At 43.1% G+C, this 24,634-nt stretch overlaps 2 long non-coding RNA genes across 3 annotated transcripts in view; one reads left to right on the forward strand and one right to left on the reverse strand.

Moving 5' to 3' along the window:
• LOC149875269 (uncharacterized) overlaps window positions 1-24,634 on the reverse strand; it is a 228,116-nt gene that overhangs the window by 109,926 nt on the left and 93,556 nt on the right. The window lies entirely within an intron of this gene.
• The window catches only part of LOC149875270 (uncharacterized), a 48,704-nt gene that overhangs the window by 16,567 nt on the left and 7,503 nt on the right, over window positions 1-24,634 (forward strand). The window contains exon 3 of one of the 2 annotated variants that reach the window (XR_016440015.1): window positions 5,379-5,531. This is a non-coding gene — a long non-coding RNA (uncharacterized LOC149875270). Of the gene's footprint in view, window positions 1-5,378; window positions 5,882-24,634 lie in introns of those variants that run through there. The other variant, XR_016440014.1, reaches the window with a different exon arrangement.

The raw sequence follows: 24,634 nt of genomic DNA on the forward strand, positions 1-24,634 counted from the left end.
AGGATACCCAGCTTTTACCATCCTTTAAGGAATTTCAACTGAAACTCAAACATACAAGGAGTAATAATATAGATTTTCTGAGGGAACAGTTTTCTACCAAAAAATAACACTTTGTCCAAATAAAAATGTTCTGCAGGGATGTGTTAGTTTTGATTAAATACCATTAAGGCAAAAAAAATATAGAATAAAAGGTTTTTCAGTGATTAAAAATATTCAAGTCAATAAGGTATGGAAACCTCAAGAATTTTTCCCCACCACCTAAAACTAAGAGCATATTTCCATGAAAATAAGCCATGCAATGATCAACCTGCCACAAAAGACAGCTCCTGGAGTCCACATAAGGGCTGCAGCCCCACCCTGGACCTGCATATGAACTGTTTCCACCTCTACTCACTCTGAGATTGCCAAAAATCAAAAAACTCTTACATTGCAACCTCCGTCCTGTGGACTGGAGAGATATTTTCAGCCTTAAAAGCAACCCAGATATTATCATACAACAGGCTATTGCTGTCATACACAAAATAATTTACATACACGGAGCTAAGGAAAAAAACTTTCCAAAGAGGAGTTTTACAAATTCCTGCCAAAGGAATCCATGGCACAACACCAGGAGAAATTAAACAACCTCGTAATGATGCTACCTCTGGAAACACAAGTGAGGATTACTGCTGTACCTCCCAGGAACCCAGGCTAGGCAACTTTTACTGACTACCCTGGAACTGACATCATCACAGAAGGAATTTCTGGCTCTGATGACTTAGCTATTCCCACCTGCTACTGGAACTGCCAGCCATTGCAAAATAGGGGCCAAAAACCTTGACCAGTAGCTTGGAAACAGGTCAATGGCAGGAACCAAAGTCAAAGACTCAGGGAGTGGCATGAGATGCACGGCTGAAAGGCCATTGTGCCAAAGCACCCTGAAGCCAGTGACAGCCGTGGAGCCGCCCCGCTGACCCCCAGCACAGCCAGAGGCAAGCAAGGGCTGTGGTGCAAGGGGATTAGCCCAGCTCAGCAGCAGGGAGGCAGCCGAGAGGAGCCAAGGAGGATCTCGCACTGCCCCGGCTCCTACTTAGCCCATCCCCTCAGGGAGAGAGTAGAAGAGGAGGATAAGGTACCTACTGGTCCCTCTCTGGTGGGGCAGGGCCCCCCTTGCCTGGGAGCAACACGGTGCCGGTGGTGAGTCCACTGTGCATGTGCACAGATTAAAAGGGCCCTCCAACTGGAAAAACCCTCAGTTCGGCTCTGGGAAGCAGCGTGAGACACATGGGTGAAAGCCCATTGTGGCCCCACACCCCGAAGCTCCCCAGCCACCCCCAACAGCTGTGGAGCAGCCCCGCCAACCCCCAGCACAGCCAGAGGTAAGCAGGGCCCACGGTGGGAGGAGACTAGCTGCGGGGAGGCAGCTGAGAGGATCTGAGGAGGGTCTCGCCCAGCCCCAGCTCCTACTTCGTCCAGCCCCACAGGGAGCCATGCGACCAGAGCCGCATGAACAGGACACACAAACAGGTGCCAGAACAAGGGATATCTTGAGGGGCTTGGACCAAGGTGGTCAATGCCCCAAGGCCGACCGCACCAAGGTCCCCTCCCCTCTGGGGCTTTGCAACAGGCACACACCTCATGCAGCCTCATGCAGCCTGCTCCTGCAGGCAAGGGAGGATCACCCATCCCTACTCTCCCTAAGATGAAATGCAGGATCTGGGGGAATGTCTGTTCACCAGAGCACCTCGATGGATAACAAGAACTGATGGTCATAAACTCCTCCAAGACCATTTTAGGCTGGACATAAGGAAAAATGTCTTTACTGTCCAAGACCCCAAGGCCTGGAATAGACTCCCTCCAGAAGTGGTACAGGCACCTACTCTGGACTCATTCAAGAAACATTTGGATACCTATCTTGCTGGGATCCTTTGACCCTATCTGACTTCCTGCCCCTGTGGTGGGGGGCCGGACTTGATGATCTTCAAGATCTCTTCCAGCTCTAGCATCTATGAAAGCAAATCAAAGCAGAAATTGGATTCAGGAGGCAAAGTCAAAAGCCAGGAATCCTGAACTGTGCTCAGAGCCAGGAATACATAGCCTTGGGTGTTAGGGACAAGAGCAGGAGTAGAAGGCAAAGCAGTTTCATGGGTCATGACAGGAGCTAAAGCCTAGGCAGCATAGGATCCACAGTGGGAGCTGGGATACAGGGCAGTGCAGGAAGCAGGGTAGAAACCAAGGCACGCAATGCAGAAGCAGTCAGAAACCAAAGAGGCACTGGAAGCTACAGCACATAGAGCAGCCTTTGTCTTTCTAGAAGTGCTGGGTTTTATCTTGAGCTGCAGGCTCCTGCAGCCAGTGAGGTAATCAGGCAGAGCTGGACCCAGACAAGCAGCTCCTGGACAGGTTTAAGTCTGATATAAGCCCTTCCCTTTGAACACAGCCAGCTTTCTGCTGGGCTACTGAGGAATCCTTACCAGTAGTAGATACTACAGCCCTATGACTGGTTGTAACAGATTAAGCTAGTTTAGTTGGAAATTACATAAAATATATGTATAGAAGCCGATTGCCATCTCACTACTGTTTGGAAAGATTATTTTGTCTTTAAGGAATACTTTGCTCCAAATACCTGATTTGCTTGGCAACAGAAAGCTTGACTGGGGTATATGATGTCCTTCTCTACACAGACAAATCCAAAGCAATATTATACCATGCACAGCTAACACATTTAGGTCCATGTGCAGCATCTTATATCCTTAAACAATGAATGGCACATCCTAAACACAATCATCTAGATGTCAGAGTTGACTGACACTTTTTACACAAAATGGGTTTTTTTGACATCTTTACATTCTTTTTAATGTGTCTTAAAAATAAGTTTCAAAAGAAAATACACAAACTCTTTAATAAGCATTTGCCTGTTTTGAATAGTATGTTTGACTTAAACATACGGAGGAAGTTTTTGAAAAACTTTTTAAAAAATGAGAATTTGTCAGTTTTGTGACACTCAAAAATGTTGAAAGCCATTGTAAGGCTGGTTTCTCGTTTTTAAGTAGTTTGGTAATTTACCAGTCTTGCCTTTAATTTACAAACTTAATCAGAGTTATTTGTTTCTCCAACCTAGCAGACAGGAAAGACATAGTAAAGAAAATCAGTTCTGAATAGAAGAAATTGAAAGTCTCCTCATCAATAATTGCCCATACAGGAGGAAATGGGATACGGCTTTTTAAGCAGGGGTATTAATGAGGAAATGTTCTCAGCAGGTCCAGGCTAAGTATGCCCTGGGAGACGAGAGCTTTTTATATTAGCACTACGGCTCTGATTCCAAAACATTATTATGTCACTAAAGAGCTTTTTCACAAAATGAACATGTCAAAATATGACAAGAAGCAGAAAAACAAACTTTCACCTACTACAATAAGGTAGTTGGAAAGGAAGTTGGAATCTCCTTCACAGTAAGAGACCAGATAAGGAATTATAAACAAGTAAATGTTCTGATTCCTCTTCCTCTATCAGCCAGTTACAGTATTTCAGCATGGTTATAAAATAACTCACTGAAGGAAAAACCATTATGCTTTTCCACAAGCCTAGTCTACACAAAAGAGATAGTTAGGTATACTGACAGACTCCTAATGTAGATAGAACTTCCCCAGGCGAAAAAAGAAAAGAAGAAATGATATATATATAATTACACACACACACACACACACACACACACACACACACGTACCATACCAGTCTCCTGAATAAAAAGAACTAGACAAAGCAGCAGCGTAGGTACATCTTGACTGGGTCTTTTGCCTATATAAATAAAGAAGTCACTCCCCACCCCAGTCAACCACATATACCAGCAAAAAATTTAAGTATAGGCTACCATCAGCTTTAATCCAGCCCCTTTTCAGGCTAAAGTACCAATTACTTCTGGTTTAGAACTGTATTTAATGAGGCTCACAAAGGAGAATTAAAATTATAGCCTTGGGGGTGGGAAAGATGAGGGATTATTAACATAATAATGCTGTCCCCATCAGATATGGAGGGTGGAATGTAAAAGTCCTGATTTTGACAGCATTGAGTCCCATCACAAAACTCCTGTTGGATAGAGCTCTTTGTGTTGTCTTATGTATTAACAAAACACCTTTCTCAAAGCAAATAAGCCACCAATCTGAGAAATTTTCCTAGTTACGCTGTGCTGGTCTGTTTAAACTGACCTTTAGATGATACGCAGGAGAATACAGTTGAGTTTATTACTGAATGTGCATTTTCTTTATTGGTAAGTCAAATCCCAAGCTGGTCTGTCGATTCTAGACAAAAGGACTGTATTTCCTTGTAAGACCCTTTCTGTAGAATAGATTCACAATTAATCATGTTTTGTATAATTTATAATCTGAGAACAAAAAGAAAAATGTCACAATGGGCACATTAATCCTGCATGTAGCTCCACTCTTGTACATGAGGGACATAGGCGACTGGTAGGCAGGGCATGGGGGTGCATGTGCCCCCCCGACAAGGCCGGTGCTCCCCCTCATGGCCAACACTGATGCTGTCGGCAGGGCTGGTGCCCCTCCTGACAGGGCCACTGCTGTCAGTGGCTTCTGCGATTGCCCCCAGATTCAGGAGGCACCAGTTGCTCATGAAAAGGGAGAAATTTGGCCCATTTCAATATGCTTTTCCTTGCCATATCATCCGAGAATTTTTGGTTTTATATATAATAGTTCAAATGTAATTAAATCCATCATGTTCTAATGGTGCTTTGCATATTATCACAATAATAATGCATTTGCCTTTTCTCCCAGAATCCCAAAGCCATTTTCAAAGATTAATACAATAACCTGTAGAACAGTCCAGGGAGGCTAGTTAATATTATGCACTTCCATTTTACATATGGCAAAAAATGAGAGAAGTTAAATTGCCCACCTCCAGGTCAAAAGGAGTTCTTGGAAGAGAATTCTGTAGGATGAAATCTGCTTAATAGTGCTTCAAAAGCTGAAGAAAAACTGACTTTGGCTTGCTGAAGCTCAGAATTCAGTTCATGTGATTTTGCTAATTTGGAAAAAAGGAAGTCTTTTCACTCTGACTTTTGACTAATAGCACCGAGTCACATGAGTCTCAGAGCAACTAAAAATTGTCATGGAAAGCGATCAGGGAACATTCAAGTACTACATTCTGAAAAGGACCTATTTGATTCTGATTTTCAGATGCGGGAGCCCATCACTGCTGCTACAATGAATCCCAGGGAAAAAAAAGAGACATCATGGACTATGCATTTGCCTCTGATTTCACTGAACTAAATCTTTATTTTCTCACAAGAGCTCATCATCATCCCAGTCTTATGCTCAGAAAACTTTGCTGAGCTGCAATCTGTCATTTTGAAGTACTGTACTTGTTTTACTTTTTTTTTTTAGATGCTCCAAGGCCAGGCAAGGAAAAAAACCACCTGGAACAGCAGGATGAGGAAGCACAGCATTCTTTTAATATCTACAATGAGACTCCATTCATGACATCAGTCTTTTTTTTGATTGTGAAAGGAGGAAAAGTGAGAGAGAGAGACATTCAGTGTACGTTATTTTCGTGCAAAGTATAAAACAGAATAACAGATTGATCTATTAATCCAACAGTATTATAGGCTTGTAGCTAACCAAGTTTTAATTGAGATGCTTCCATGTAAATCAAGACTGTATTTCTTTTCTCTGTACCCACCTAGAATGGCTTTTGCCTTTATCCCCACCTAACCTTGTATAGTTTTTCATCTTTTGTACTTACTACTTACCACATTTATTTTAAATTTCAGGAGATTACTAGCTACTTGTGTGGCAAAAATAGTTTCCAGGGTCTTTTAATTTACTGCTGAGAGGGCGTTCAGGAAGGGAGGAGAGTTCTTTTTGACACCAGATTTAATTTCTAGAGAAGCAGTGGCCTCTATATTAAAAAGAATAAAAAAATGGGGATATCCCTAAACATGGAAGTTTTGGAATGTTACTTAGCAGTTCAAACCCAGTCTTCCAAAATGACAAGTGTACTCAGTTCTCTCTCCCTTGAGTACATCTACACAAGATGCTTTACTGTGCAGTAGGGCAAATTTTTGCACAGTAAGTATCCGCATCTACTTGTGCAGATGCTTATTGCACAGTAATTCGCTGTAATAATGAGTAAATTTGCTATTTGTAAATATAAGTAGCATATTTACTCATGAATAGTTGCTGTGCAGTAATGCATGTGTAGACACTGACCAGGAGCAAATTTGGTCCGGATCAGCCCTACCACTAGGGGCCCACCCAGGGCCATGAGGCTGGGAGCTTCTCCATCCCCAGAGTGAGGTGACTCATTGCCTGCCCCAGCCCCAGGCCCTTAAAGCTGCCCTGGGGCACCTGCAGCCAGCCTCAGACCTCTGCGTGACCCTGCAGAGGCCCCAAGCCAGCTTCAGCAGCCTTCCCAGGCCCTGCTGCTGATCAGAGCTGTGCAGCTGCCAGGCCTGTGTTGTCACACTGTGCTGGGCACTGGAGCCAGCTGCCATACCTAACAGCAACCTGGGCCACTTGCAACCAGCATCTAGCCACTGGGTCCCACTCCAGCTGGCTGCAGGCCACCCACAGCAGCCTGTCCAGACCCCACCACTGGTGCCCAGGACATCCTTATCGCATGCCTGCCTGTCCTGCACCATGCCCCTATGCTGGGTGGCCTGCCCAAGCCTCCACTGCAGCCTGGCACCCACAGTGACATATCACTGGGGGAGGGCCTCTCAGCACACTAGGAGTCCATTCCACTGAGCTCCCTGCCCTGGCCTCCTTCAGCAGCTCCAGGAGCTCAGGGCAGCACCAGCTCTGCATACTCAGCCCTACTCTTGAGGCCAGGCTGGCCATGGCACTGTCTGCCAGCAGCTCCAGCTTCTCCCCAGAAGGGGCCCCTGCCCGGGTAGCTAGATGCCACACTGGTGCACCCCAGAACACAGCCAGGAATCACACTTCCTTCCCACCAGTGGGCACCAACTCAGGACACTGGGCATGCCTGCCATGGCCACCTACTAAGCCGTGCACTGGGGGAGGACCCTCTCCACCCTGCCCCGGCCCCTGCCCCTACCCCTCCTCCCCATCTGGCTCACCTGCATCCCCTCTACCCCCAGAGCCCCCACCACAGAACACAGGGAGGTAGAAGACAGTGCAAAACTTCATTGAGCAGCCTTTGACCCTGCAACTAGGCAGACACAGGCTTCACACATGCTGAGGAACATGTTGATGCTGGCAGTAGCATTCTCCTCAGCTGCAGGGGGCAGGGATGCAGAGCTACTAGCACCCCCACCCTTCCCCCAGGAGGCCACTCCAGAGTGGTGCCCTGGGGTGAACCCCCCACCCTGCACTGGCACTGCACCTCCTCTGAAATGGAACAGCTCCAGGCTGCATGTGCAGACTTCCCTGAGGGCTGGTCAGGAACTGTCCTGGTCTGGGACAGGTCCCAGACAGCTCGAGGCTGAGTGGGGAACTGTCCCTGTGCAGGGAGATCCCACTGAGAGATCACAGATCTGGGGCTCCCTGCTGTCAGGGCAAGGGGACAGTGTCCCCTTTAGGGCTCTGGTGGTGGAAACCGTCCCAGCAGCAGATTGCTTCCTGCCCCTGGGAACTATCTCCTGCTCCTTGCTGCCCAGCCGACCAGGAGCAAATTTGCTCCTGATCCATCTACACGTGCCTTACTGTGCAGTAGTTAATTTACTACTTGTGTTGTAGCAAATTAACTGCTGAGTAGAGCAAATTACTATGTAGTAAGGGTCTGTACATGTAGATGGCAATGCTTACTATGCAGTAAGTTGCTCTACTGCACAGTAATGCATCTCAGGTAGACGTGCCCTGTGTTGCTGTTTAGAAAATTCAAGACATGAAAAGTGCAAAATCTTGCCCAAAATGAAAAAATATAACTAATTAGTCTGGTTAAATAGTTTATATAGGAGAGGAACTAATTTGCACCCAAAATAAATTCTACAAAAAAAAAAAAAAGGAAAGTAAGCACCACTATGTCCCTCAAAAATGTCCCTCTGAGGAAGGAAGCACAAAAATGTAACTACTTACTCATATTATGCTGAAGGAATGAAGGTACAATAAAACTCACATTATGTTAAGGTCAGTTTTGAAAGAGGTAGTTTTATAACCTAATAGTTTCTACTTCTAATAATCTCATTGCTTAATGCAAATAATCTGCTAGCAGAGAGCTACATCTTGCAATGTAACAATTCAGTGGAAAATTGAAATTTAATCTCTGTTGCTAATTCAGATGTAATCCAAATTCAGTCTGATGCTTCTTAGAAAACAGAAAAAAATGATGGCATTTTTTTTAATTACATTATTTAGGAAACCTATAGAATCCAACTGAATATGCTTTGTTAACAACTTCAGGTACAAATACACAAAAAAACTAGATGTTAAACATTCAGGATACTGATTTTTTTAATGAATACGAATGACCATTCTCAGATATGCTGACCTATATCTAGACTTTTTCCAGTCACTAGCGAGATCCAGTGACTCTCCTAGTACGGCTTGCTTACATTTGTGTTTCATGCAGGTATTCAGGCTAAACCTGGTAAAAATCATTGAACAGCAGAAACCAGTTGTATTGCATGATAGTAGGTTTTACTGGTCCTACAAAAGCCAGGTACCTATTCTTGAGCACCATCTACTGGCATGTCATCTATTAACTAATTATTAACATATGCACAGGCATATAACAATGACCAATAGATCCCTCCAGAGCCAAATATAAGTATAGCAGCACCCAAAATAAGTGACCCTTAATATGTGTGTTTTGTTTAGCAATACAGACCTTGTCTAAAACACTGAAAATCAAGGGGAATCCTTCCACTGACTATAGCAGACTTTGGATCAGACTCCAATAGAAGAATTGGAGCCAAACATCAAATACTGTATACTACCCGAGAATATAAGAAGCTGCAATCTGTCACCAAAAATATCATAGTCTAAGCAAGGAAATCAAATCAATCAAATGAAAAAGACCCTGGGAGATGAGATCAGAGAAATGATTCGCACAGAATTATGAGGATGTTATTACAGTATTTTGATTTTATTTTCTAAAACTATGGGAAAATTTCTCCCATTTTCCTCTCTTCCCTTTACCTTCCCATTCCTGTTACCGTGGTATCCTAGGAGCCTACATATTTTAATGCCTTGTTCTGTAAAGTATCAGCAATCACTTTTTATGTGCTTTCCCATATTTTCCCAGATTACTTTAAAGAGCACAGATCTAGTTCTAGCATTGCTTTTCATTATTTACACATATTTTTGCAAAGACTGAACTATATACTCATAGCTGGCTCTCATTTCCTTAATTAAAATTAAGATGAAATTGCACCTTAAAAAGATGCACAAGGCTTGTAAAGGGTCTCTTTGGAATAGTGTTTAGCATCCAATATTCCTTGTATCCCCATGTAAAAGACAACTGATTATTTTTGAGTGATGTACAATATGCTGTTGGTCTAATTGCCAGCAGTGACATTGCTCAGCCAGCCAGAAGTTCGTGGAAGTGTCAACAGAATTTAATTGATGTTTCTAAAAGTATTGGCATAAGTTTGTAGATGCTAAGTAGAAGGAATAAAGAAAATAGCATGTACAAGGATTAACATGTAAATTATTCATCTGATCTACTGAAATTCCTAGGAACTATTCATTTCAATGATTTCATAATGGACTACAGTAATTCTGCTTACTTCACTTAAACCTAGTAATCATTAGCTGAATAACCAAAATATCACAATTTACTTCATTATATGACATTTTGGAGTTTTTTAATAATGTAACTGACCTGACAATTAGCTTTAACCTAATGGATTTTATAAGTAAAAAGGTAAAATAAAATCTTTGTGGATAGCTTGACTGAGCTTAATTTTATTGGGCACTAGAATTAATCAAACAACCCGGTATTATTGATGAAAGAAAAATTAAAATATTGCTGGTTTGCTAATGGAGAGAAGGGCATTTACAGAAAAAAAAATTCAATATTAAAGGATAAAACCCCAGTCATACAAAGTAATAAAAAAGCTCCATTTTTATTACTCTCTTCCTCTCTGGGAGATAGATTCATTAGGATAAGTGAGAAGTATAAAAAGTCCACTGACATTAAAATAACCGACAGGCAAAAAGTAAATATGAGTATGGTTTTAAAAAAAAGGGGGGGGAAGAAAATTTAATCCTCTCTCTGTGGCTCAGTGGGAAAAAATGAGTACAGCACAGTTTAAATGGGTAATAGGGCATGTTTCAGAAGTGTCATGTGAAAGCATTTATTGAAATTCTGAACTCTACCTCCTCTCATTAAGTTGATTCATTGAGTAAGTAACAAGGGAATAACTGGCAAGTGCTGACTGCTGTGTGAGCCAGTACACTGTACACATCTATCATTTTATACTATGAGGAAAATATGCCTACCCAGCCACATCTCATAGAGCTTATCTTTTCCTCCCACCCTCGTGCTAATATTATTTCTACCCTAGCTGTTTGGTAAAACCAGGACATCCCACCAGAACCATTTCAGTAAGGGGGTTAAAACCAATTTTGATGTAGCATAGAAATCAATGGAAAGACTCCCACCGTAATTACAGTGCATTAAAGTTTAGTACCTGTTAAATGCACCACAATTGGTGCTACTCCACATTGGTGCAGATAAACGCTTTTTGTGTGACATTTAATCCCCATTGAACGAATCTACTGTGCATTACCATGGTTTTTGCCATGGTTTTTGTCCAACGGGCATTAAATATCTCATGTAGACGCATTCACTGAATTCAAAATGGGTCCATCCATTTACTACAGGGGGCACGGGATCAAGACTTAGATGTCTTTAGTATAACTAGTTCTCCAATGTATCTGTGTTCCCGAAATGAATACTTAGGGATAATTAATCAGAGCCAGAGGTGACACTATCTTTTTTCCTCCCTAGAATGAATCAGGGGTCAGAGGACTATTGATTGTTCTGATTAATATACTGCACTTGCACAGCTGGTTAATGACAATTCAGAGAGCAGGGGTCTATCCTGCCATCTGGTCATAAGCAGGATTCCCCATTGAAATCAATGTGGAGTTTCCCTAAAGAAATTAATGGCTCCAGGCATTAGAGAAGATTACAGAACAAGACATTTAGGGACAAATTCTTTGCTCATGTAAATCTGTGTCACACTACTGACTTTAATGGAACTACTCCAGTTTACCTCAACTGAAAATCCAGCCCTAAAAAATCTGCACACATTTGGTTCTCAGATACAACTTTCTCCTATATTAAAAAAAATCCAAACCCTACAATAACTCCTTATTACAAATGGATTTGAATCAATTGTTGTTTTATCTGTTTAGACACTGATGCACACTTTGAGTACAGTAGCATGGTTTACTCTTCAGCCTTTAAACTAACCTTATGATGCTTTGTTACAGCTTTCCTATCTGCCATCTGCTCAGATAACAAGTCTCATCCATTAAAATCCTGGGCACCTCTGGAAAAATGTTAGGCATTGCCAATTCCCAGCTAGACACTGCGGATGCTCAGTATTCTGTGGAACTATCGCCTTGTCTCTTTAATCCCTTTTGATGATTCTTTCTCCTTCAATAACTTTTACATTTTTAATATTTTTCCATTTCTCATGCCTTGCAAACCTTCATCTTCTATGCAGATTTACTCTTCCTGGTATTTTGTACTGGGACAGAGTTCAGAAGGGACAGTTACAAATTGTGTCCCTTCATACCCTCAAAAGGAAATGATGACATAACCTTCAATCAATCTGAATTAGGATTTTAGGATCCAATGGTAGCTTCCCTGATCATGGGAGAATTCACAAACTCAAAGAGTCCTTTACTTTTTCTTGTTTCATTTCTTTTGAGAAACTGATTTATACCAAGCATTTGCAAAAGCACTTTTCAATTAGAAGAAATATAGGGCATCCAGGGGTGCATGCTTTAATTAAAGCAGGTCTAAGAGCCTGCCTAATTAAAGCACCTGCAGTATCTCATGTATTCAGTGTCCTGCTTTTCAAAATAGTGGCAAGAGTGCTTTAACTAAAGCTTGTTCAATGAAATTTATTTAAAGTGCCTCCACCGCCATTTCGAAGTGTGTGGACACTGAATACACAAGTGATGGAGGCTGCTGGAGTGCACTAATTAGCAAGTTCCAGCAGACTTGATTAAATTACAGAGCATCAGAGCAGCATCCCTGCATGTTTACAGGCACCCATAGGTCTTAGGTACACATGGGTGAATTGGTTCAGATAACGTAAGAACCTGCGCACGCACACACGGGGTGTGTCTACACGCACGATTAATATACATGAATAAACTTTGGAGCTTATTTCTCTGGAGTTTATTAGTGCACAGCACATGGAGCCCAGTCAGATCAGCCCAGGCTGGCAAGGGACCCAGGGAGTTGGCCTGCCAGCCCAGGACTGCTCCAATGTAGCTCCACACACAGCGGGGGACTGGCTGAGTTAGGAGGGTGCTCCAGTGTGGGGCTAGCTGGCAGGCAGCCCCCATGCTGAAGCACCCACACACTTCAGCCAGCTACTTGGCAGCATGTGGAGCTCCCTCAGAGCAGCCAGCCCAGGGCAGCTCTAACATGGAGAGGTGCTGAGGAATGGCTGCCTGGTGCACGAGGTTACTGCAGCGTGGGGTCTGCCTGCCAACTAGCCCCACGCTGAAGCACCATGTGCCCAGCCAGCTGGAGAAGTGTCTACACATGCACTGATGCACACAAAAATGCTCTGCTGCAGGCTAGGGCTTCTATTTTCTCATGTACTGACACTGAAACATTTACTGAACAGTTAATTGGGCACCTGTGCAGTAAATGTCTCATGTAGATGTGCCCACAGACACACACACGGGCACACATACTGGACCATTACAGGATCCTGGTGGTATTGCCAATGTAGAGGGCACTGGGGTGTGCCTACTCCTTTCAGAGACCAACCAGTCTGAGAGGTTGCTTGCAGGGGGTGCAGAGGGCTAATAAGAGACTCAGCCACTGGAAGAGGGCTCAGGCTGGAGCTATCTAAGCCCAGAGCCGGAGGAACTGGAGTTCCTATAAACAACCCTACAGGCGTAGGAGCAGGGGCAGGTCCCTGTGCAGAGGAAGTCAGGGTTTTCAGGCAAAAGGCTTTTATTTTATTGTGTACCCACAAAGGGTGCCTTAGTCTGGAGAAGGGGCAGTGGGCAGGACCAGGGGTCTGGGAGCCTAGAGGAGGGATTGTGGGCAGGACCAGGGGTCTGGGAGCCTGGAGGAGGGATTGTGGGCAGGACCAGGGGTCCAGGAACCCAGAGAAGTGGTTGAATGTGGAACCAGATGTCCAAGAGTTCAAGAAGGGACTGCGTAGGGAACCAGGGGAGTCCAAAGGCCGTAGCAGGGCTGAGTGTATAACTAAACAACATCACAGAGAGAGAACAGCTGTGAGGCTTGGGGCAGGGTGTAGGAGAGGTACAGAGCCACACAATGAGCCCTTAAGATGACAGGTGCCCAGCAGAGGTGTGGACAGGCCAAGAGGGCGTACTAGGACGGTGACTGAGGGGACCTAGGAGAGGCCCCGTGGTGATCAGCATGGGTTCAGGCTCACTCGGAGCCCATGGGCAACCTTCCTTATGCAGCCTTCAACAGGAGCAAGGCATGGTGGGTGAGTAATCAAAGGAAAGGGCTGCAGCCAAGCTGGCCACCAAGGGGTGTCACAGCCACAGACCTGTTACACCAGCAAAGCTAGGAGGTGTAAATACCAGAAATATCTCAAGATGTCCTTTCTGCCTGAAATTTTCATCCCAAAATTGCATACTCAAGAGACTGACAATTTCACCTAAGAATTCATGAGATCTGAAGAACAAAGTTTAAGGCAAACTATCATTCAAAATAGTTCCACTGATGCTACTTACGCTAACTTCTGAACAGGCTGTTCGTAGAAGTTTTGTATGTAAATGCTTCTCAGCAACTAACCCAAATTCCAGAACTTGGATGTTTTAAAGGTTTTTAAAGGGTTAAACACAGAATTCCCAATGAAACTTAATAGGAATTTAGACCTCATGTTTTTGGAAATCCCAGTACAAACCTTTCAAATTTCACTATTCACTAGTCTTGAGTAAGATATCAGATAGAGAATTAAACACAAAGATGTGGATGGACTAGAAACTAATTTAATAATTGCTCAATGTAACAGCCTACTATCTGAAGCACTGCTGCATAATGTACTATTGATTTTGGAAAAAGATGATACGATAGCTAGGAGCAAATTCCTAGCTCTCTTTTTCCAAGATTTATTGTTTCTGATAATGAGTAAACACACGTTATGCATGAAGAGCTTGCAAGGTTTTTCTGTCTTAATTCCATCAGTACCAAGGACAAGAACCTTCATAACTTTGTGGACGCTGCACATAAAAAAATTGTGTATACTTCTGTCAGCTAACAAAGGCTCCCGTAAAGTGCAACTAACTTCAGCTCATCAGAAAGATTGCTGAAGGATTTGTTCACAACTTTACGTAACTGTCTCTCTCATTTTTCAGTGAGCATCATGGAGAGGACAGGGAGGTTTGATCTTAGTATTAAATTCTGTGCTCAACAAATTCTGGTGGCTTTCTTCAGGAGTAAACACTTCTTCATGGAAAACTGGCCTTTGGATGGTTTCCTGGCTTACGACTAGCTGAATTATTTATTCTGAATAATATCTACTATGAATTTCTCACTTCCAGAGAAATTTGTGACAAAAAATCTTGCTAAAATAAATGGGAAGAAAATCTGTCCTAATGACAGTAGGGCTGCTGGCTTCCAGAAGAAAATGCTTTCAGTGCCTCATATTCTCTTCTCAGTTCTAAAGTTCTGTCCTATACAGGAGCCACTTGAGATGGATGAACAACAAACGGAAATATTACTTTCACCCTTTCTGGTCTGTCCAATAGCACTCTTTTTTTTTTCCTTCTGCCTCAAGAAGGCCTGCTAAGGATTACTAGCTAAGAGCTCTCCCATGTTCCTTTATACCACGCTTCAACAAAGTTATCTTTTCTGTATATCGTATGTGCTGTTTTCATCCAATATTTTCTTGTTTTTCACATTAGCTCCCTTTTACATACCTTCTTTATCTAATGGCCATGGGGGCCGAAGTTCACACCCAGATCCCACAACTACCAATATTAAGGACCCGTGCAGTTGTAGACAGAATTAACTATGTGACAACACGTCTACTGCTGAATCCAAAATTATTTGTGACAGAACCCTATTCTTTGGGTACAAGGGGACTTGAGGTCTGCCCTTCTTGGACAGAAAGTTCCAAGTATCCATGTGTTGTCATACCTTGATCTCATAGGCAGCCAGAGATTCAGTACCAGGTAAAAAGGAGCTTCATCTCCTAGAATTGGGGGTACAACAGTTGTTTTGTTAATAGCAAACAGACCTATTTCTCTTGTTTTTTAAGTACATTTTGAAGGACTAGATTCAAGTGAGTTTGATATATTTTATAAAACTCAATAGAGAAATCATCTCTTCTGTAACTGTAAAGGAATTTACAGCCTTGATTGCTTCTGATATTTTTGCCTTTATTATAAGAAGAACTAACTCACTTTTATAATCTTCAGCAAACAGTAGGGATTTCCTATTTGATTAAAAAAAAACACACCAGGTCAGGTACTGTAACAGACTCAGTACTTCAGTATTATGAGGTTTTGGCATGAATATGCCTGAAAATGACCTAAGTGATGGTATTATACTCTGCCCTTGTTCTTTTGAATAAAAGTAAACTCACTTTTAACTTGATTCTTCTATATTTGCCATAGAATTTATTATGTCCCCTAGTCTCAGAATGGAGAAGACTATGATGAATTTAACTACTGATAAATGTCCTACTAAAGACAGATTTTACTTCACAGTACATTCTGAATTAATATCCATAAAAAGCAGTTAAAAATCATGTATGGGAAAAAGGAGTTATGACTCTGACAGAAACAAGTATTGTGTGTGTGTATATATATATATATATCATTGGTACTTTTACTTTGTTATTTGTATTGCATTAATGTTTTGAGATCTCAATATAGAGCATGGCCTCACACTGCTGGAATGCTGTACAAACATATGTAAAGCCTGATGGGCATACAAACCACTGGTATAATTTTGCCACCAATAATCACAAGTCCACTACTGTCACCCTCATGAGAAAGGTACCTTACTTATACACAGTCACATGGGACCACTCAAACAATAAAGCACAAGTCACTGCAGTGTTAGGATTACAGAAATGAGCACACTGGACAGTAAAGAGTACTTCAAATTTACAGTCCAAAGAACAGAATCTACCACTATGGTTCATATTTAGTATTTCAAGGGGTTTTATCCATTTCAATGGGAGTACTCAGTGTCAAGGGCTGAATTTGTCCCTTGATCCTAGTTTACAATCTAGGGACACAAGTTTTCAATTAGCTATGCTGGTTAGATGCCCCCACTGCAACACAAACCAATTACCTGCACAATTGTGTTAGGTGCACGAACATTTTCAGAAAGTGAAGGTCAAGAAAAACTTGTGCAATTTGCAGAAAAAGCACAGCTAATTCAAAAAAGCAAATGTGCTAGAAGAGTGTGTCAATCATCTAACCATGAAGAAACAGCAATGCAGTCTAAGCCACATATGATAGCAGCACTCTTTGGCAATCAGAACAACTGTCTCAAAGTAGTCATGGGGGACAAACCTATCCTGATTTACAGAGAGCCCCCTCAAACAGGAGCAACAGACAACTATCATCCTTACCGAGGCATAGGGTCTTGCAGCAAATTCAGCTGCCAGCTGTGGCCTTTCATCAATACAGACCACATCATCACTGGACCGAATGACCTAGAATATAACATCTAAGGTTCATTTACCTGCAACTCTATCAATATCATTTACACCATCACATGCTGACAGTGTCCCTCTGCTGTCTATATTGGATAGACAAGGCAGTCACTACACGCAAGAACGAATGAACACTGATCTGACACCAGCTCCAGAAAGACACGAAGTCCTGTGGCAGAACACTTTAACCTCCCTAGACATTTATCACTGACCTCAGGGTAGCTGTTCTTAGACAACTAAACATTAAAAATGAACTTGAACAGGAAACTGCAGAACAAGAAATCTTCCATAGGCTGGATGGTATTAAGTATGCTCTGAACAGACAGACACTGCAGATTCTTATCTTGTTATCTGCATTAGCTTTTGTGAATCCCTTGTCCTTATGGGTTTATTACCTGTTTGCCTCTCCCAACACTGTTCACTTCCCCATCTCCCCTTCTTCCCTCCTTTCCCTGTCTTTTATATTCAAATACCTCTCTCAGTTTTATAGTCTGGGCAATTAATCTGCCTGAATTTTCTGCACATAAAATTCAGGCTCACCAAAGTGCTTTCGGCACACGTCTACATGTCCCCCATCAGGAGCAAACTGAGGTTGACAGGAACTGTCCAGTCTAGGGTTGCTTCTGCCCTGCTCTGCCCCCCTGCAGCAGCCAGAGGGAGCTCCAGGCTCTCACAGGTGTCAGCCCCAGACTGGCAGGGGGTATGGGGGCTTTACCCTGAGCTCTGGAGGGCAAGGGGTTCTGTCCTGGCTCAGTGGCCAGCTCCATCCCAGCTACTGGGAGATTGGGCTGGCCCCAAGATGTGGGGGAGGCAGCTGGGATGTGGGGACCCGTCCCAATCTCTATATGGCTGGGAGAGCTGTCTGGATGCTGGGCAGCTGCCTCCCAGCCACATGCAGACTGGGACCCATCCCAGTTTCCACATGGCTGGCAGACAGCATTCCACTAAGCCAGGACAGCTATCCCGGCCCCCTGGGGGCAACTGCTGCCTAAGCTGACTGGAAGCAAGTTGCTCCCAGTCAGTGTCTATATGTGCAGTATAGAGCATTAGTTAATGCATCATTTTTCTAGTACCTGTATCTACAGATACCAGAAAATTACACTAATAAACTGCATAGTAATTTCTGCACCCATATAGATGGTGAAGCCTTCTCTGGTGAAGACTTTTTTCAAGCCAGAAACAAAGATGATTGTTTAAAATTATTTTTAAAATTGTAACCATTTAGGCTTATACATCAACCTACTTTTCCATTGTTTTCCATTATGGTTTGCCTGAAAAGTTTGCAGATTCAGACTCTCTCAATGCCAGCAGCTTCCTCATCAGACCCCCCAGCAGCAATTGAGAATAACATCCAGTACTCAACAAGTTCTAAAGTCTAAGTATCACTGTTAGTGTAATCCTGACAAACTTTATAACATAAGAATAATGTTTTCCTCTCAGTTATAAGTGAGTAATGGTTATAAGCAACAAAGGCAGACTTCTAATTTTAATGAATGAAAGTTGATATATATTTCTCTGGATTTAATGGATGCAATCTACAGTTATATTTATCATAAGCCTTTTATCAGCTGCTGCTCTGAGTGGATCTGAATACATTTATGATACAAATCAAATGCAGGAATATTTGTATCAATAGATAGGCAAATTGTTTCCGTTTCATCCATCAAAGTGTCCCAGGCATAAGTGGCCTTAGAATTTTGAATTATGACTGTGATTTTTTTTGTATATATGATCACACCAATATGTACCACAAACAGAGGATCTGAAGTTTAGAGCACACAGGTTTCTTCCTTGCAGCCTGTCTTTCAATTGATTGCCGGTGATCCTATTAAACTAGCCTTTCATCTGGCCAGAGGTCACAATTGCTTCTCAAAAGAGCCAGCTCAGCTATGGCCTGCCACCCTACAAGTATAGTTACAGTTGTTTTAGTGCCAGCAGGGACAACCTGGGTGATTCCACCTAGAGGAACCAACCTTGACCTTCACAATATCTGATTGATCTGTAACCATGACTTTCTTGGACACCAAGTGCTATGAGGAATATGACCTTATGAAAATTCTACAACAAATTTTAAATTGTCAAACTGCAAACCATAGTTGTTGCATCTATAAGCCCAAAATCCAAAATCCTAGCTACAGGTTCCACAGGATTTTTTTTTTTGTTCCCACAGGACCTGTAAAAAAATACCCATGCTTTCATCCACTGACTTTGACACTGCCCTAGAATTATGTTGTGCATGTGGTGGATGTTGATGCTAACAGATGTGGTTGCCACTGTAAGTTTGGGTACTGCCTCATCACCTCCCGATTAAGCAAAATTATTTAATCTTATGGCACTGTAAGCCAATGAAACATTTAATCAGGTCATCCTATTTGATAACCAGATCTGCAAGGTAAATCATTGAAAATAAATACTCAGTCCTTACAATCATGCATTTCATGCACCAATCTTTGAAAATACTTTTGCCAAATCTGGTAATTATCTTTAAAGAATAGTACTTTGTAGCAATAGCAGTGTAACTGTCTTAACTGTCTGCATGTTAATAAGACTAAATCTTTATGTCCTCGCTTCAGAAATCTCAAGGAGACCGGAACAGATACTGGGAATCAAACCACTACCATTTTTTCTGGTGTTTCTTTCACCCTACACAGTCAGCCTCAAAGGGGAAGAAGTTAAGGGGACATTGTCTATATAATTTAAACTACGAGTGAAAGCATAATAGCAGCCCAGTTATTATCCAATGGGGAAGCCCTGAGAAAATAATTTACGGGTTGCAATGGTATACTATAGGCCTAGGGAGACCTCTGGGAGAGGAATTCTGTCAACCCTAGACACTAGGGGTCTATGACAGTCACATTTAGCCACTAGCTAGTTAACCTTTAATTTAGGATCCAGCTTAATGGAATTAATGGGAATGGAGGCAGAGCTCCATGAGATGAGGATGTCTTAATCCCTCAAGTGATTGAATTTGGTCTTCTGGGAAAGCAGAATACTGTGTATATGTGGGAGACTCAAAGAAACCGAAGGAATTGATTACTCTATATGCTGAGTCTATACCATTTTTACTATAAATCGAGATATTCTTAAATAAAAGCAGCCAGAAAGACTTAGATATCAGCTACTTATTGCTGTCAAAGCAGAAGCATTTGAGTATGAATTGAGAGGCTCTGTGGTGTTTATTGTGCTTCTTTGTTCTACTATTCTACTGTTGTCTACATACGCAGACTTTATTTTGTATGTGTGCTGAAACATAAATGTGGTACTGAGAATTTTAAATCACGAAGTTGTTGTATATTTTACTATTGTGTCATGAATATGCATTTGTTTTTTAAATATATATATTACCTCTCCTAAGCTTTAGGAGATATACAGTAATTGTAAGTCAGAATACAAATGTACAAATAAATACAAAATAAGTGCCCACCTAGGACCATACATCCTAGGATAATCATTTCTAGACAACCATAAAAATAACCCTACTCAATATTATTAGCTCCAGATAACCCCTTTCATTTAAACAGAATGAGAGGAGTCTGGGAAAGTATCTGTAAGGATGTCTGTTATGGTGCTTAACTGCAACTGAGCCAATGCTGCAATGCTCTCTGAAAATATCCATGGGGGTCAAAAGAAGTTTTTAAATGATATAAATGTTGCTCTACTCAGTGCTGCGAAAACCATAAAAAGGAGGTTTGTAGGTGCATTACCACTATAGCAGAATTTACAGCCCAAAGTTAAACATCTAGGTTCTCCACAGAATGAATAAGGAACCTGTAGAAGGGATTCACAAAATCCAGCACATTGCAAAATGAACTAATGGTAGCTGGGAGGACACATCAAGGAGGGATGTGCTATTTAGCTCACCCTCTCTTTCTGTGACACAGGCAGCAACAGAACTTTCACATAAATTAGTATTTAACGTCTCAATGATTAGAGCAGTGATTCTCAAACACGGGCAGAGGGAAGAAACTTTTCTCCATGAGAATTTGAGACTTGCTGAGGAGGGCTTTAAACTAGACAGGTCTGGGGGAGAGGTGGAAGACTCCACTGCTGAGCACAAACCCACCACTGGACATAAATCTGCTGATCAAGGGACTCAGAAGAGGGTATTAATGCAGAGGACACCCAGATTACTACCAACACCCAGAGACACCTGTAAAGAGGCATAATTCCTGAGATGACTAGGGGCGAACTCAGCTGTCTTTATGGGAATGCTAGAAGCATGGGCAACAAATAGGATGAACTGACACTCCTTCTGGCAGATGAGGATTTTGACCTCATTGGATTGATGAAGACTTGGTGGGATGACTCATATGACTTGGTAGTGGATATGAAGAGCTACAGGCTCTATAGGAAGGACAGGGTTGGAAAGAAGGGAGATGGGGTAGCCCTCTATGTGAAGGAGCAGTACCCTTCCTTGCAAGTCACATTTGATGGCACGGGAAAGTCCCTTGAGACCCTCTGGGTCAAGTTACAAGGGAGCTCAGGAGAAAGGGATCTGATGGTGGGGGTCTACTATAGGCCTCCTCACCAAGAAGAGAATGACTAGGCATTCTACAGCAAACTGGCCGAAGCAGCCAGTAAAGACTTGATTGTCATGAGTGACTTCAACTACCCTGACATCTGTTGGGAATATAATTCAGCCAGCTCCAGCAGATCAACCAACTTCTTAGACTATAGGCAACCTGTTCTTGGCACAGGCTGTAGAGGGGCCTAAAAGAAGTAAAGGCACTCTGGACTTGGTGCTGGCCAAAAGGGAAGACGTGGTAAATGACCTGAAGATTGGAGGGGCTCTGAACGACAGTGACCATAATCTGATCCACTGAAAGACTGTGAAATCTACCAGCAGAACAAAGGTCCTAGACTTCAGATGGGTGGTAAAATCAGGAGTCTAGTCGGAAAGGCCCTTTGCAACCAGTGACTGGAAGACTTGGGAGCTCATGAAGGATGGCATTTCCTGAAGGAGGCTATTCTTACTGCTCAGAAAGAGGCTATCCCCATGCGATCAAAAAGAGGGAGAGGGGCCAAGAGATCTGCCTGGCTCAACAGAGGCATGAGGGAACTTCTCAAAAAGAAAAAAGAAATGTACATGCAATGGAAAAATGGTTTGGGATCCAGAGAAGAGTACGCTCATCTAGCCAGTCTGCAGACAAGAGATAAGGAAAGCCAACGCATCCATGGAATTCAAGGTGGCAACTAAAATCAAAGATTTTTTAAAATCCTTCTTTAGGTACATAGGGAGCAAGAAAAAAAATCAAGCTCCACTGTGGCACCCCTACTGAATATGGAGGGGAAGCCCACACTTAACCCCTGTGAAGAGGCAGACCTCCTTAATAACTATTTCACATCAGCATTCCTGTGATCAGGTGAAAACTGGTCACCAGACCAGGGGCACAGAGAATATGGTAATGACAATGGTCCACATAAAATCAGTCCAAAACAAGTGACAATACTTTTAGATCATTTGGACCTGCATCTGAGAATGCTGAAACAGCTCGCTGAGCTCATAGCAGATCCTCTAGCAAAGCTGTTTGAGGAGTCATGTAACTCAGCAATGGTTCCTAATGGCTGGAAGAGGGCAAATATGGTACCCATCTTTAAGAAAGGAAAGAGGGACAACCCTGTTGTATAGGCCATTCAGTCTGACTTTGGAGAAGATCTTTGAAAAAATTGTCAAGGAGGCCATCAACCACATGCTCGAATCTGGGGGAGGGGGTGCTCAGAAGCAACCACCATGGCTCTGTAGTGGGGATGTCATGCCTAATAAACCTTGTGTCCTTTTATGACCAGATAACTATTCACCAAGACATGGGACAGGAGGTGGATGTCACCTACCTAGATTTCAGCAAGGCCTTTGATACTGTTTCCTCTGAAATCCTTGCATTTAAACTGGAGAGTACTGGCCTAAACCAGGCCACAGTGAGGTGGGTTGGCAACTGGCTCAGAGGCCCATCCCAATGAGTGGTAATTGATGGTGTGGCCTCATCCTGGCATACCCCAGGGATAAGTGCTTGGGCCCATGCTCTTTAACATCTTTATTAATGACCTGGGTAAGGGAGTGAAAAGTGCAATAATTAAGGTTGCAGATGACACCAAGCTGGGAGGACAAGTGGGAACATCAGAGGACAGGTCAAGGATTCAGGAAGACCTTGACAGGCTGATCCTATGGGCTGAACAGAACCAGATGAGGTTCAACAGGGACAAATGCTGGGTCTTTCATCTGGGCAGGAAGAACCCTCACCATATCTATACAATGGGTGGTGGTCCACTGGCTGGCACGTCATCTGAAAGGGAACTAGGGGTGTCAATTGACCAGAGAATGAATATGAGCCACCAGTGTGATGAAGTCACCAACAGAGCAAATAGAACTCTGGCGTATATCAGCAGATGTGCTGCCAACAGATCCAGTGAGGTGCTCCTCCCCCTCTACTCAGCACTGGTGAGGCCACAGCTGGAGTACTGTGTCCAGTTCTGGGCACTGCACGCACTTCAAGAAGGATGTGAATAAGCGCAAAAGGGTGCAGAGAAGGGTCACCCACATGATCAAGGGCCTGGGGGATAGGCCCTACGAGCAGAAACATCAGAATCTCAGTTTGTTCAGCCTGAGCAAAAGAAGGCTGAGGGGCAACTTGATAGCCACCCACAAATATGTCAAGGGAGAACACCAGGATCTAGGAGAGCAACTGTTCAGAAAAGCACCCCTGGGAGGATGCAGTCCAATGGACATAAACTAGTCAAGGAAAAGTTTCAGCAGGACATAAGGAAAAGCTTCTTTTCCATATGAGTAACTAGAACCTGGAGCACACTTCCATCAGAGGTAGTACAGTTGCCATCCCTGGCAGTTTTTAAGAGAAGGCTGGACAAACACCTCGTTGAACTCATTTAAGCCCAATTACCTCCTGCCCATGGCAGAGGACTGGATGTGATGATCTTACAGGTCCCTTCCAGTTCTTCTTTCTGTGATTCAATAATTTTATAACTTTTTAGACTTGCATCACCCCTCAGAAAATCCTAACTCTTAACTTTATTTGACAATAATTCTTATGTTGCAGAAAACTCGAGGAGACCACACCAGATCAGAATGTTTTTGACACCATGGATTCTTATTTAAAATCTCTGGCCACATCCACATGGGCATGGACGTTTGTTTTCCCGGAAACAAGGAACAGAAGCATACCTTGTGCCACTGCTCCTTCTCCCCAGGGAACACCTGTGCCACGTGCCCGCTGGTGCACGGCAGGTTACCCTGGGTTAGGTAGGGGAGACTGGGGCCAGCACTGGGCTGGCGCCAGCAGCCTTAAATGGGGTCCTGGGTGCCTTGGGGAACGGCAGCTGCAGTAATCCTGCTGCTCAGAGCCTGGCCACCTGCTGGAGTGTGGCTCTAGCTGGACAGGCTCTAGCTCTGAACAGTGCCCACTGTCCCCACATGCACTGCTCTTCTTTTTTGTTGTTTTTTTTTTGCATGGGTTTTTTGACCCCAGGATCTCCTAGGGTCAAAAAACTCCTTCACAGTGCTACCTTGCAGTGAGGAGAGCTGAATGTGTGGTATGTGGCACCACAAATGTGTCTACGGCACCACATACTACACAGCCACACTTGTCTGGGTGCAGCCCCAGGTTTTATCTTGTGAATCGTGTAGGTGTTGACATGCCAACCAGTGCTAACTGTGGCACCATGATTGAGAACCACTGGGTTAAAATATTCATAGATTTCATAGACATTAGGGCTGGAAGGGACCTCGGAAGATCATCGAGTCCAGCCCCCCGCCCAAAGGGCAGGAAGTCAGCTCGGGTCATAGGATCCCAGCAAGATAAGCATCCAATATACTCTTGA

Source organism: Crocodylus siamensis, chromosome 1, assembly GCF_052110815.1.
Source record: "Crocodylus siamensis isolate JL-2025a chromosome 1, ASM5211081v1, whole genome shotgun sequence".
Lineage (NCBI taxonomy): Eukaryota > Metazoa > Chordata > Crocodylia > Crocodylidae > Crocodylus > Crocodylus siamensis.